Source organism: Stenella coeruleoalba (genome assembly GCF_951394435.1).
Source record: "Stenella coeruleoalba genome assembly, chromosome: 9".
Taxonomy (NCBI): Eukaryota; Metazoa; Chordata; class Mammalia; order Artiodactyla; family Delphinidae; genus Stenella; species Stenella coeruleoalba.
Window position 1 is genome coordinate 39,594,698 of NC_137155.1, and position 12,955 is coordinate 39,607,652.

At 38.5% G+C, this 12,955-nt stretch overlaps 1 protein-coding gene across 13 annotated transcripts in view; it reads right to left on the reverse strand.

The window, feature by feature from the left end:
• The window catches only part of ARL4A (ARF like GTPase 4A), a 978,493-nt gene that overhangs the window by 542,141 nt on the left and 423,397 nt on the right, over window positions 1-12,955 (reverse strand). The window lies entirely within an intron of this gene.

Below are 12,955 nucleotides of genomic sequence, written 5' to 3' on the forward strand. Positions count from 1 at the left end.
TATCTTGTTATAATGCAATTCCTTTGAAATCTCTAAGAAGTCTTTGTTTAAAGGCATAAGAACCTATTCTTTAGTGAGAATATGTTTTAAGACTTCCCTGTGCCCTCTGCCTTTCCAAGAGAGTCCAGTGTGTTCAGTCCAAACGATTCTTCCACTTACCTTTTTGTGTTGCTTAAAATGAGCCCCGGATTAAAGTCAGGACATATGGATTCAAGTACAAAGTCTGCCTCATTTCAATAATCCTCTAGGAGAGATGATGGAGGTGGCTTGGTGATAGAGATAAACTGAAGAGAAGTCACCAGAATCTGGATATATTTCAGCATTAGAGCTGATACGAAATTGTTGACTGACTGGAAGTAGGTTACGAGATAAAGAAGAGAATCAGGAATTATCCTAATTTTTCCCCACGGCAAGTGTTACAACAGAATATTGATTAATTGAAATGGGGTTGGGAAGACTGTGCAGGATCAAGTGCTGGAGTTAAAATCAGGAATTTGGTTTTGATCCTGTTAAGCTGAGGATGTCTATTGGACATTTGCATGGAAATTTTGAGCCAGATATATAAGTCTGAAGTTCAGGAGAAAAGTCAGGACTTGGTGTTTCCAATGTATAGATGGCATTTAAAGACTTTGGAAAAGAGTCATAAGTCAGGAAATTTGTGATGAGAGGAAAGAAAGAAACTCTGTGGATTGAAGATACACCAATGTTTAAAGATTAGAGACAAGAGGAACCAGCAGAGGAAATAGAGAAGCAGTGGACAAGGTAGAAGAGGAGGAGAACTGAGGAAAACTGGGGTCTAGGAGACCAGTTAACAGAAGTTTCAAGCAGCACGGAGCAATTGCTGCATGCCTTGCTTCTGACAGGGGGAGCAAGTGGTCTGTTTTGTTGACTCTTCTATTCCCTGCTTAAAATAAAGTTTGTCCTACATGAAAACAAAACAAAACAAAAAATACAAGCCTTGCCTTTGATTGTGAGACCTTAGAGTCATTTAAACTTGATATTATTTCCCTCCTTTGAGGTAGAAATAGAATAATACACTTTCTTTACCATCCACTGAGTGTACAAAAAATGGCCTTGCAAAAGATAAAATTGCATTTCATAAAATCAAGAGCAAAGGAAAGGTTTTTAAAGGTTTCCTGCAAAGTCAAAAAGAGTTCAGAGTTAACATTAAGCTCCCTGATTGCCTACTTTCACTGAGCTCCATGGCCGTCAGATGCTTCCCGCCCAGTCTCCCGTCACTGCCAGCCCAATTCTCCCCCACCACACAGAGCAAATTCAGAGGTCAATCGTGAGAAAAGTTGAATACTTCTCCAAAATCTTTTTTTTTTTTTAATTCAGTTGCTGAGGACCCATAATGCTTTTAAAGCAGAAGAAAGTCTTGACAAAAGAAAAGTATGGTAATGGTTCTAGGAGTTGTAGTCTTGATCTGTGCATTACGATTGACTCTGATTGAACTCATATCACAGACCCAAGTGTAAGTTTTCCTAATAATGATGCAGGATTCAAGGAATTTTTTTAAATGAAGAAGATGGGTGAAATGAGTGAAGCAGATCAAAAGATATAACCTGAGAGGTATAAAATAAATAAGTCATGGGGATGTAACGTACTGTATGGTGACTGTCGTTAATACCGTATTGACTCTTTGAAAGTTGCTAAGAGAGTACATCTTAAAAGTTATCCTCACAAGAAAAAAAAATTTTAACTATGTGTGGTGATGGATGTTAACTAGACTTAGTGTGGTGATAATTTCACAATATATACAAATATTGAATCATATTGTATACCTGAAATTAATATAATGTTATATGTCAAATATGCCTCATTAAAGAGTATTTTAAAACAAAAAGTGAAATGCTTTTCATTCTATGCTCTTCATTATAAAACCATAGACTCCCAGATTTTTTTTTTTAAAATGGATCACAGAACCAACTCACCTAGCCTCCTGAAACGACCTGTCAGCATTTTTATAGCACACCTGGTTAGAGGTAGAACTGGTACCAGTAACCAAAGCCATTGACTCCAAGTTCAACATTTATTACTGATTTTTGCTTTCTGTTTTTGTTTCCCCCATCATTAGAACATTTTGACATTGGTTTTGAAGCATAATCTCTAGTTAAACTCTTATTCATTAAATTCTAATTTTAGTTTTCTCTTTAAATATACTTCTTAAGCAGTTCTAAATCTATGTGAGACTATTAATTATAAGTTCTCTAAACCAACCGGGAGATCTGATAGATGAGACATTTCTAAAACATTAAAATTTAAATCTCAAGCTCCAAGAGGACAGGATGTAGTCTAGGTAGTTTGCCATGATATTTCTCACATTTTCTGGGCATTCAATAAATATTTGTGAAGTGAATAAAGTTTTTTAATACTTTCCTCTAGTTATCCTGTGGCTTACACTCATATTTCCTTTGACTCTCTACTTAAATTTCACATTTTTAGAGAGATCTTCTCAGGCTATCCTCCGTAAACTCTAAGTTCCCATTTAACTTTCTGTCCTCTGATTTCTTTTTCTTAGTGCTGATGTAATCTTATATATTTCACCAAATTTTCTTATTTATTGTCTGTCTCCCTATATGAAGCTCCACAGGATAGATATTTGGGTCTCCCTCTCTCTCTCTCTTTTTTTTTTTAACAGATCAGTCCCTGGAAGGAGAACAATGGCTGGTGTCTGAAATTGCTCAGTAAATCTTCATTGCATGGCATGAATGAATGAATGAATGGAATGACAAATACTTCCTTCTTGTTAAAGGAGACCTAAAAGGTAGAGTATATATGAGGGCACAGAAAGATGTTTTAAAGAAAAGTCAAAGAGAGAAAAACACAGATGCTTCTTAGCATGAAGAACAAACTAGAATGCAAGTCAGCTTCTCTCCTTATAACATCAGAAACCTGTCTCTGAGCTGACTCCCTTTGGCTGAGAATAAGGTAGAACATAAAAGGGAAATGAATGGCTAGGGTTAGGCAAACTGGGAATGATTAAAGAGATGGAGAAGTGTGAAAGAGTTTACTGTTTTTAAATTCTGTGCTTGTTAAAACTGTCTTCCATGATACTGAACCAAAGATACATTTTCTTATTCTCTACTTGTTAAAAAAAAGATTACAATGCAATTGTTAACTAGATTAAATGCATACATACACATTTACATATATGTATGTACATTTTTTCATTTATATCTGGAGTGGAAGTTTTAACGATTTCAAGACTCAGTAAAGAGAAGAAGAGAATGCTTCTTCTCACCATTACAGTGGATATAGTATCAAAGAATTTAAATCATAATTTCTCACTTATAGAAATAAACACTCAGAAGTGCATTTCACTTTGGAAAATCTTGTACTCTGTCCTAAGAGGTGTCTCAGGTTGACATTCATTGTGTTGATGACATCACCACAGCCTGGGCCTGGCTCTCCAACTTGCAAAATACCACCATTTAGACAGAGGTGTCTCTTAAATGGTCAGTGTTTCCAGGGCTGATATTTCAAACTAAATCTTTTTAGAAATAGCAAATGCTCTGAACTCCTAACACATGCTTTTTAAAAAAGCACACATAATAACCCAGAACCCACTTAAGAAGCACTAATTAACATAAGGATAATAGCCATATTTATGGAGTTCGCACTTTATTCTAGGCATTTTACAACCTCTGAAATTACAATTAATATGCCATGATACAGTCGTAAGCAAGAATAGAAAAAAATCTATAACTTGCTCAGGATCTGACAGCATATGTAGAAGAACCATTTCTGCCCTTATTTGCTTCCAACCTAGGAGCTGAAGAGATAAACATATAAAAAATTAAACTATAATTATAGATTTTCATAGCAGTTCATAACAACATTGAAGGTAGAAGGATTTTTTTTCTTCTGCATGACAAGTCACTCAAAGGGACATTATTAACTGTCATTGCTGTTGACATATAATTACAAATAAAGATGCTCTGGGAGAATGAGGATGCCATGCCCTTGTGTTTTGCACTAAATACTGTCAAGAGGGCAGCTGAGACAGTGCAATTAGTATGTCATTAGAAGGACATTTTAAGGCTCACCTCTGACACTTGGTTTCATAACTGATCTAATCATTTAATCACCCAGGCTCCCTTTGCTCATTTATAAATCAATGAATATTACATTTTCCTAGAGCACATATTGTGAAGAATAAATAAAATAATCACTATGAGAGTCCCTTTTAAACTGTTAATCACTATATAAATATGAGGTTTTATTATGACATGAGGAGATAAAATGTTCATTTTAAATTTGAGTCTAAGATATCTAGCACTTCTACATGAATGTACTTTTCTCTCACATCTTTATCTTGTTAGTATAGTAGAGACTGTTTTCAGTTGCTTTCCAAAAAACTGAAAGCCATAAAAATTTAACTACAGTAATACAAGCTATTTTCCCTTCTTCAAAATTTTTATACCTTTTCATTATAGAAATCTTAGGAAATCAAGGTACATCACAAAGAATATGAAAATAAGGATCAACTAAAATCTTACTATAAAATCAGTTACTTTAAAAGGCTAGAAACTCAAATTCAGAATAGACAGATGCAATTATAGAGATGTATAGATGTAGGTATCTTTGGGGGGGGCTATAATTATAGATATGAAAATTGGTGCTACTCTGATGTATTCATTCTCAACCTCTTGACTTTTAGGAACAATTATTGTTACTGCTTGCTACTTACTTATTAAGCCAGATTTTCTTAGTGCCTGGCCTACCTTTATGTGTAGATTAGCCGTCTCTTAATGCTGTTTGAGCTCTTTAATGGTACTGAAAATGACTACTTACTTAATGTCTCTGTGTCCTGTAGGGATTGATAAAATTTGGCCTGGAACAATTTAATTCCAAGTTTAACCAACTAATATGATAAAATCCAGCTGTGAACAGATCTAAAGAACTGCCTCATATGACTATTCAGAGGCCAACTTTAACAAAGTCCATCCCCATCCTCCATATTCCACTTGGAAAGTTATTAAAATCGTAAATCTGAGTCCTAGAATTACAGCATTTTAAGATTATCTTAAGATCTTCATCCCTTTCCAGAGAAAGACCACAAAGATCAAAGAATTACAGTCACTTGTTCACAAGGCAATTGAGTAATGAAACAAGATTAATAGACCAATCCCTAGGCTATTCATCTTTCCACTAAAGTTTCCCTGATTTTCTGCTGTTCCTAAGAATGCCTTTTCTACTCTTGTTCATTAACCAAATTACCTAAGAGCATGTGACTTCTTGTCAAGTGGACGTGGTTTCCTCAGAAAGGATTATCTTTTGCAGTGCTCGAGATACATCTTTCTGGGCGAAGTTCCTTAAATAGCTCTTTCCTCAAATCATACTAAGTTTGTTTTAGTGTTAAATTTGGTAACAGGGAGTTGAATGGAACATTTCCTGTTATCCTGGAATTGTGGCTAAGACTCAAAGCTTAGGATAAAGAAACATACATTCTAAAGCAAATACCCTACATTCTAAAGAAAGCCACCAACAATGGGGCCAGACATCTTCCAAGGTCTTTTTGAGAGGTAGCAGAACTGGCACTACTGCCATCAACCACCCACTTCCCATTTGTAAATAAGGAAAGAACAAGGGAGATGCATGGATTTGGGTGAGACACGGGAACTGACACCTCAGTCAGGTGCCACATACCAAGTACAATGTTTACGGCCAAAGGCAAACAGAGTGAGTTCTGAGAGATGCACTTGAAAAGATTAGTAAGACTGCAAAGAGGAACCTATTACTTCTCCCCAGCTGGTTGCTCTAAGAGATGCAAACTTCGTATGTTCATCATGCTACTGTCATTGGCAGCAAAGAACAGGGGAGAACTGTTGGGGGTCCTTGTCATGTGTTCCTTGTAGTTTAGGTGTATATCTAAACATAAGACTGGTCCTGACACATATCTGTAAGTTCCTGGAGACAGAAGGCTGGTTCAGCAGCTGATGCCAGCAGGCAAAGAAATCATAGCAAAATAAACCTGGGAATAAAATGGGGGCAACCCACGACTTCTGTTTGAGAGGGCACAGAAGAGGAACACAGTGTTCACTTGGTTCCGGGTAAATGATCATGGAAGTTAAAAGAGGGGGACAAAGTTGTATTCTCAGGAAGTAACAGCCCAAGTAAGATAATCTCTCCCAGAGAATAAAGAAGACATGACTGCTCCACGGAGGGCTCAAAGGTAAAGCTAAGCCTTACTTGAGAGAACCATGCACTGCATTTTAGGGCCACATTGACACAGTCTAACAGGAGCAGGTAGAGACAGAACCAAGCAGAGCAAGACCAAAGCAGAGTGAGACCAAGAACAAGAACAGGAAACCAATTATGTAGGATAACCTCTCCAGTCCTTCCTTCTTATCCCAGACACCAGGAAGCTAAATACAGAAAAAGGAGAGAAGATAAACATTAGCGCCTGCGCTCTCCACTTTCCAAGTTTCTTAAAACACAATCAGCCAGTAATGGGGCTACTGGAACTTCTGAGATTAACTGGATGAAATTTTTTATTAAAGTAGCCAGGAAATTGGAAGGGAAAGAGAGTTTTAATATAATTGGAGGCAATGACTGAAAATATATGTTTCTTGTAAAGGTACAAAATGTTTATGTTTTGTTTTCATACCATTCTTTTCAGTACCTCATAAATATATGTTGGGTTTAACTGAATTTGTTTTTTAAAACGAATATTTAGATGAAATTTGGGGGGTGTCCACCTAAGAAGATAAAAATGAGAAACCTGTAAAGAAAACTAAGAGTAACTAAAAATCGTTAGATAAAATGAGTAGTTACGGTAGGTGTATCTATTAGATAAAGTAGTAAATATATATAACTAACAGGATTAGCAGAGAGGTCTAGCATAAACACAATCAATAAATGATAGCCATCTTCGCTATAAAGCTCAATAGTTTTACCTGCTGTGAATTTTAAATAACTGTGTTTAGATCCAAGTATGATTTCTTCTTGGAGACTAGGAAACTGACAGACGGTATAAGCAGCTCTTCCTTTTCATTTATTTAAGTCGCCTACTCTCACTCTCAGATCCTTATATCCTTCTGGATGTCTCATAAGAAAAGATGCCAAAGTCAACACGTCATCAACGTTCCCCCACCCTCATCCCCACCTCCTTATTCTGCTCCTGTGGTTCCTGCCTCAGTAAACAGCAGCACCATCTACCCTGTAAATCAAGCCAGAAAACTGAATTCATCCTAAATCTTTCTGTTCCACAGTCCAGCCAGTCACCATGTCCGTCTGCTTTACCTCCTGAACATTTTTCACACCCATCACCTGCTCCTTCCCACTACTGTGGCTGCCTCAATGCAAATGGTCATTATCTCTTCTGACAAGTGTATCTCTGTCTCAGCTTTGGCTCCCTGAAATCCATCCTCTCCATATCACCCAGAGAGTACCATGGCACAACCCTGCTTAAGGACTTCACTGAGTCTCTATCACTCAAAGCTTAAAGGCCAGACTCCTGAGGAGAGCATCACCATGAGGGTACTTCTCCCAACTCACTTCCTATTCTCTTCATCTTGTGTCTTGCTCTCAGGAATTCAGCAATTTTTTTTTTACATGCATAAAGCATGGTGGTACATGGCTCTTCGTCTCTGCTCAAGCTGTTTCCTTCTAACCCCTGACTATACTTAACATACCTTTCAGGATTAGCTAGTAGACCTTTCCTGATTTCCCACATTGTACAGTGTACCCACTGCATGCCTTTATCTTAGTACAGTGAAATAATTTTTTATGCGTTTTCCCCTTAACCAGATTCTAAGAATCTTTATTGAAGGGCCAGTATTTGACATCACTCTAATCCAAGTACCTCACCCAGAAAGGAAAATAAATATCAATAATGAATAAATAATAGAAAGAGAAAGAAATAAAATGCTAAACTGAACTAAGTATTAGAAAGTAAAAATTAACAACAGGTAGCGTATTATCCAAGCCCTTTCAACATGCAGACATTGCGCTGAGAATTTCCTCTGTTTTAATTTAATCTTTGTAACATCCCTGTAAGGTGAGCGGTCCTGTGACCCTTATTTCACAGATGAGGAACATGGGGCCTATGGGCTTAAGTAATTGGTCTGAGGTCACACAGATGCTATGGCCAAAGACAGAATTCCTAACCCTGACTCTTGGACTTAAGTGCTCAACTAACATGCTTCTTGCTGACTTACAAAATAACTTCTTGTAAATGACTAAAAGACAGATTCATGAGATGAACTATCCTGCCCCAAGGCAAAGACTGTTTCAGGAGATGAATCAGTCATTACTGTATTTTAGTAATGCAAGGCCTTTTCACCACTAGAGAAGGGTGTACTTCACTCTAAACCATTTAATCACGCTCAGTTCCATCAGCAACCATGCTGTTAGCTTCCATTATCCCTTACTAAAATAGCATGCTTGAACGGTAAATTCCTACTTACAGAAGAAAGAAAGAGTGGAAAGGTAAATTGCTAGGATCAAACCCATGAGTTAATTTGACCCCTGCCTCCAGAGAATTCCAATTACAAATAGTAAGCAAACCCCCAAATGATATCCCTTCCTGGCTTCCGTGAGCAGTTACATATAAAAGAGAAGAAGCAAACATAAACTGAAAAATTCCTAGGGAAGATGGGCAGGTGTAACACACAATGAGTCTACAAATGGAGAACTTGAACTGCATCAGACAGGCCCTGAAAATGAATTCAGCCAACAGCACCTCTGAAAACATCACTTCATGTAAACAGATGCAGAATATTCCTCACAAACCTTATTTCTATGGACTTTCAGGCTTCTCCGTGGCTATATTTTAAGAGTTTAAAAATGTGAAGTGGAAGCGTAAACATCTAAAGCAGAGTTAAAACTGTGAATAGATTTTTGTCATCGTGTAGAATGGTTTCTTAGCAAAATCGGCCTTCACGGTAGCAAATCAATGCTTTCAGACACACTACTAATATTTCCTAAAATGAAATCACAACCCGGAAATAAAAATGAGAAACAATGATAGTAGGCACCATCAAAAATACTATAAAGGGTTTATCAATCTGGGGAATTATGTTAATGTGACGGGAGGCTTTTGGGTAGCCGACCAGCTCATCCAGAGGCCGCAGAACAGAAAGGTTTGCAGAACAAATGAAAACGCTTGATTCACAAAAGCCTACTGAATCAATCTTAAACACACAGCCACAAGCAAGGAGCAAGAGAGAGGTTAACACACGTAGGGGAGGGTGCAAGCACTTCCTGAATCTTTCTCCATGCTCATTTGCCTCAAGTGACTCATGACTATTTAGTGTCTAAGCCCTTCTGTATTAGTGTTAGGAAAGCAGAAAGGAGGTACCAAAAACTGTGCAGCCTGAACAACAGAAATTTACTGTCTCACAGTTTTGGAGGCTAGAAGATCAAGGCAGGAGAGTTGTTTCCCTCCAAGGACAGTGAGGGAAAAACTGTGCCATGTTTCTATCCCAGCTTCTGGTGCTTTGCTGCCAATCTTTGGCACTCCTTGGCTTCTGCATCACCTGATCTCTGCCTTCACCTTCTCATGGTGTTTGCCCTATGTGCATTTCTGTGTCTAAATTTTCCCTTTTTATAAGGACACCAGGCACATCAGATGAGGGGCCTACCCTACGCTGGTAGGACCTCATCTTAATTAGTACAACTGCAACAATCCTATTTCCAAATAAGGCCTCATTCTCGGCACTAGGGGTTAGGACTCCAACATATTAATTTGAGGGGGTATGATGGTTCATTTTCTGTGTCAACTTGACCAGGCCATGGGATGTCCAGATATTTGGTTAAATATTATTTCCAAGTGTGTTTGTTAGGGAGGGTGTTTCCAGAAGAGATAAGCACTTGCCTTGGTGAACTGAGTGAAGCAGATGGCCCTCCACAGTGTGAGTGGGCACCATCCAATCTGTTGAGGGCCCCAATAGAACAAAATGGTAGAAGAAAGTTGAATTCTCTCTCTCTTTCTCTCTCGCTGCCTTACTGATTGAACTGAAAGATCGTTTTTTTTTTCTTCCAGCCCTTGGGCAACACCATCAGCCTTCCTGATTCTCAGATCTTCAGACTCAGACTGGAACCCACACCACCAGCTTTCCTGGGTCTCCAGTTTGCGGACGGCAGATCATGGGACTTCTCAGCCTCCAAAACTGTGAAAGCCAATTCCTTATAATATATCCCTCTCTCTTTCTCTTTCTCTTTCTCTCCCTCCCTCTCTACTGATACTCTTCTAATACTGTTTCTCCGCAGGACTCTGACTAATACTGAGCGCGAGTGGCACAACTCAACTCGTATCATCTTCCGTCCCTTCTTATCTTACACGTGTGCTATTCACTGTCAACAGATCTCACAAGCTACTTGCTTCTATAACGTACCGCACCCATCTCCCTTCTTTACTTCTCCTATTTCAGTAGATAAATTAAATTTTCTTAAACACTGTAGCAAACACACATCATAAGACCAAATGTTTTAATCTGTAAAATAACACAAATATATAGGAACCCACTGACCGACAGTTTTTACTGATTCTGCCAGGTATAAGAAAATTCTGCCATTCGATTGCTATCACCCAGAAAGTCTCTTTATCCATTATTATCAAATGATCTGGCTCTTGTATCAAAGGCAACACTGCTCACCTCTACCCAGGGGCAGGAAGCTACATGGCAGCAGGTTTCATGTCCATAATTACATAATTCTTGTGAAGCTCATAAGGAGATACAGTGTTTACTTGATAAATGAGACGAAGGAAGAGAGATGGAGAGGAGAGAACACTTTTCAAGAGAAGTTTTTGATCAATTCTTTGCAATAGCCTGTTTCCTGTGGGTCTCCAGGCTTAGCAGTCTATTTCCCTTTCATTAAACATTTATTTTTATGCCAGAGGAACTGTGACACACCATAAAATCTGGGCAGTACCTAGGAAATAGTACTTCTCAGTAAAGATTAAACACTACACAGAATCATGAGACAGAAACTGTAACTCATAGCATTTTCAAATTATCCAATATTTGGAAATCCACAGCATAGGTGCAAAAATAACACATTATTGTTTTACGTCACAGAGGTTAAAGTTATATATAGAGAGAAATACCTAGATCATGGTTTGTCCTAGAAAAACCCTCCAAGAAATTTAAGATTCTCTTTGCACTTTCCTACCTGCATTTCCTTCCTCCACCCGGGAAGTCTTCTTATATACCCTGTCCTGTATTTGCTTACTCTCCATAGGAGGAATCCCCCCACTTACAGGATTCATACCCAAATGAATAATGATTCAAGAACTAACAAAAAACGATATTCTCGTTCTACCAACCCTCATAGCCATCACAGCACTACTCAATCTATATTTCTACATACGCCTCGCCTACTCCACAGCATTAACCCTATTTCCCTCTACAAACAACATAAAAATAAAATGACAATTTCACTCCACAAAACGAATAACCCTTCTACCAACAGCAATTGTATTATCCACAATACTTTTACCCCTCACACCAGCATTCTCCGTTTCACTATAGGAGTTTAGGTTAAATCAGACCAAGAGCCTTCAAAGCCCTGAGCAAGTATAATTTACTTAACCCCTGCCTAATAAGGATTGCAAGACCGTATCTTACATCAATTGAATGCAAGTCAAACACTTTAATTAAGCTAAATCCTCACTAGATTGGAGGGATACATCTCCCACGAACTTTTAGTTAACAGCTAAATACCCTAGTCAACTGGCTTCAATCTACTTCTCCCGCCGCGAGAAAAAAAAGGCGGGAGAAGTCCCGGCAGGATTGAAGCTGCTTCCTTGAATTTGCAATTCAAAATGATGATTTACCACAGGACTTGGCAAAAAGAGGACTCGACCCCTGTCTTTAGATTTACAGTCTAATGCCTACTCGGCCATTTTACCTATGTTCATAAATCGCTGACTATTCTCAACCAACCACAAAGATATTGGGACCTTATACCTGTTATTTGGTTCCTGAGCAGGAATAGTAGGCACTGGCCTAAGCTTATTAATTCGTGCTGAACTGGGTCAACCTGGCACACTAATCGGAGATGACCAAGTTTACAACGTGCTAGTAACAGCCCATGCCTTCGTGATAATTTTCTTCATAGTCACACCTATCATAATTGGTGGGTTCGGAAATTGACTAGTCCCTCTAATAATTGGAGCACCTGACATAGCCTTTCCCCGTCTAAATAATATAAGCTGAACTGTATATCCTCCTCTAGCTGGAAATCTAGCACATGCAGGGGCCTCAGTAGACCTTACCATTGTCTCCCTACATCTAGCCGGCGTGTCCTCAATCCTTGGAGCCATCAACTTTATTATGACCATTATTAATATAAAACCACCCGCTATAACCCAATACCAAACACCCCTCTTCGTGTGATCAGTCCTAATTACACCAGTATTACTCTTACTATCACTACCCGTCCTAGCAGCTGGAATTACCATACTATTGACCGACCGAAACCTAAACACAACCTTTTTCGATCCCGCAGGAGGAGGCGACCCAGTCCTGTACCAACACTTATTTTGATTTTTTGGTCACCCCGAAGTACATATTCTAATCCTACCTGGCTTCGGAATAATTTCACATATTGTAACCTACTACTCAGGGAAAAAAGAACCTTTCGGGTATATGGGAATAGTTTGAGCTATAGTTTCTATTGGGTTCCTAGGCTTTATCATATGGGCTCATCATATATTCACAGTTGGAATAGACGTAGATACATGAGCATATCTTACATCAGCCACTATAATTATTGCTATCCCCACAGGAGTAAAAGTCTTTAGTTGACTAGCAACACTTCACGGGGGAAATATTAAATGATCTCCCACTCTAATATGAGCCCTAGGCTTTATCTTCCTATTTACAGTAGGAGGCCTAACTGGCATCGTCCTAGCTAACTCATCCCTAGATATTGTTCTCCACGACACCTACTACGTAGTCGCCCACTTTCACTATGTACTTTCAATAGGCGCTGTCTTCACCAT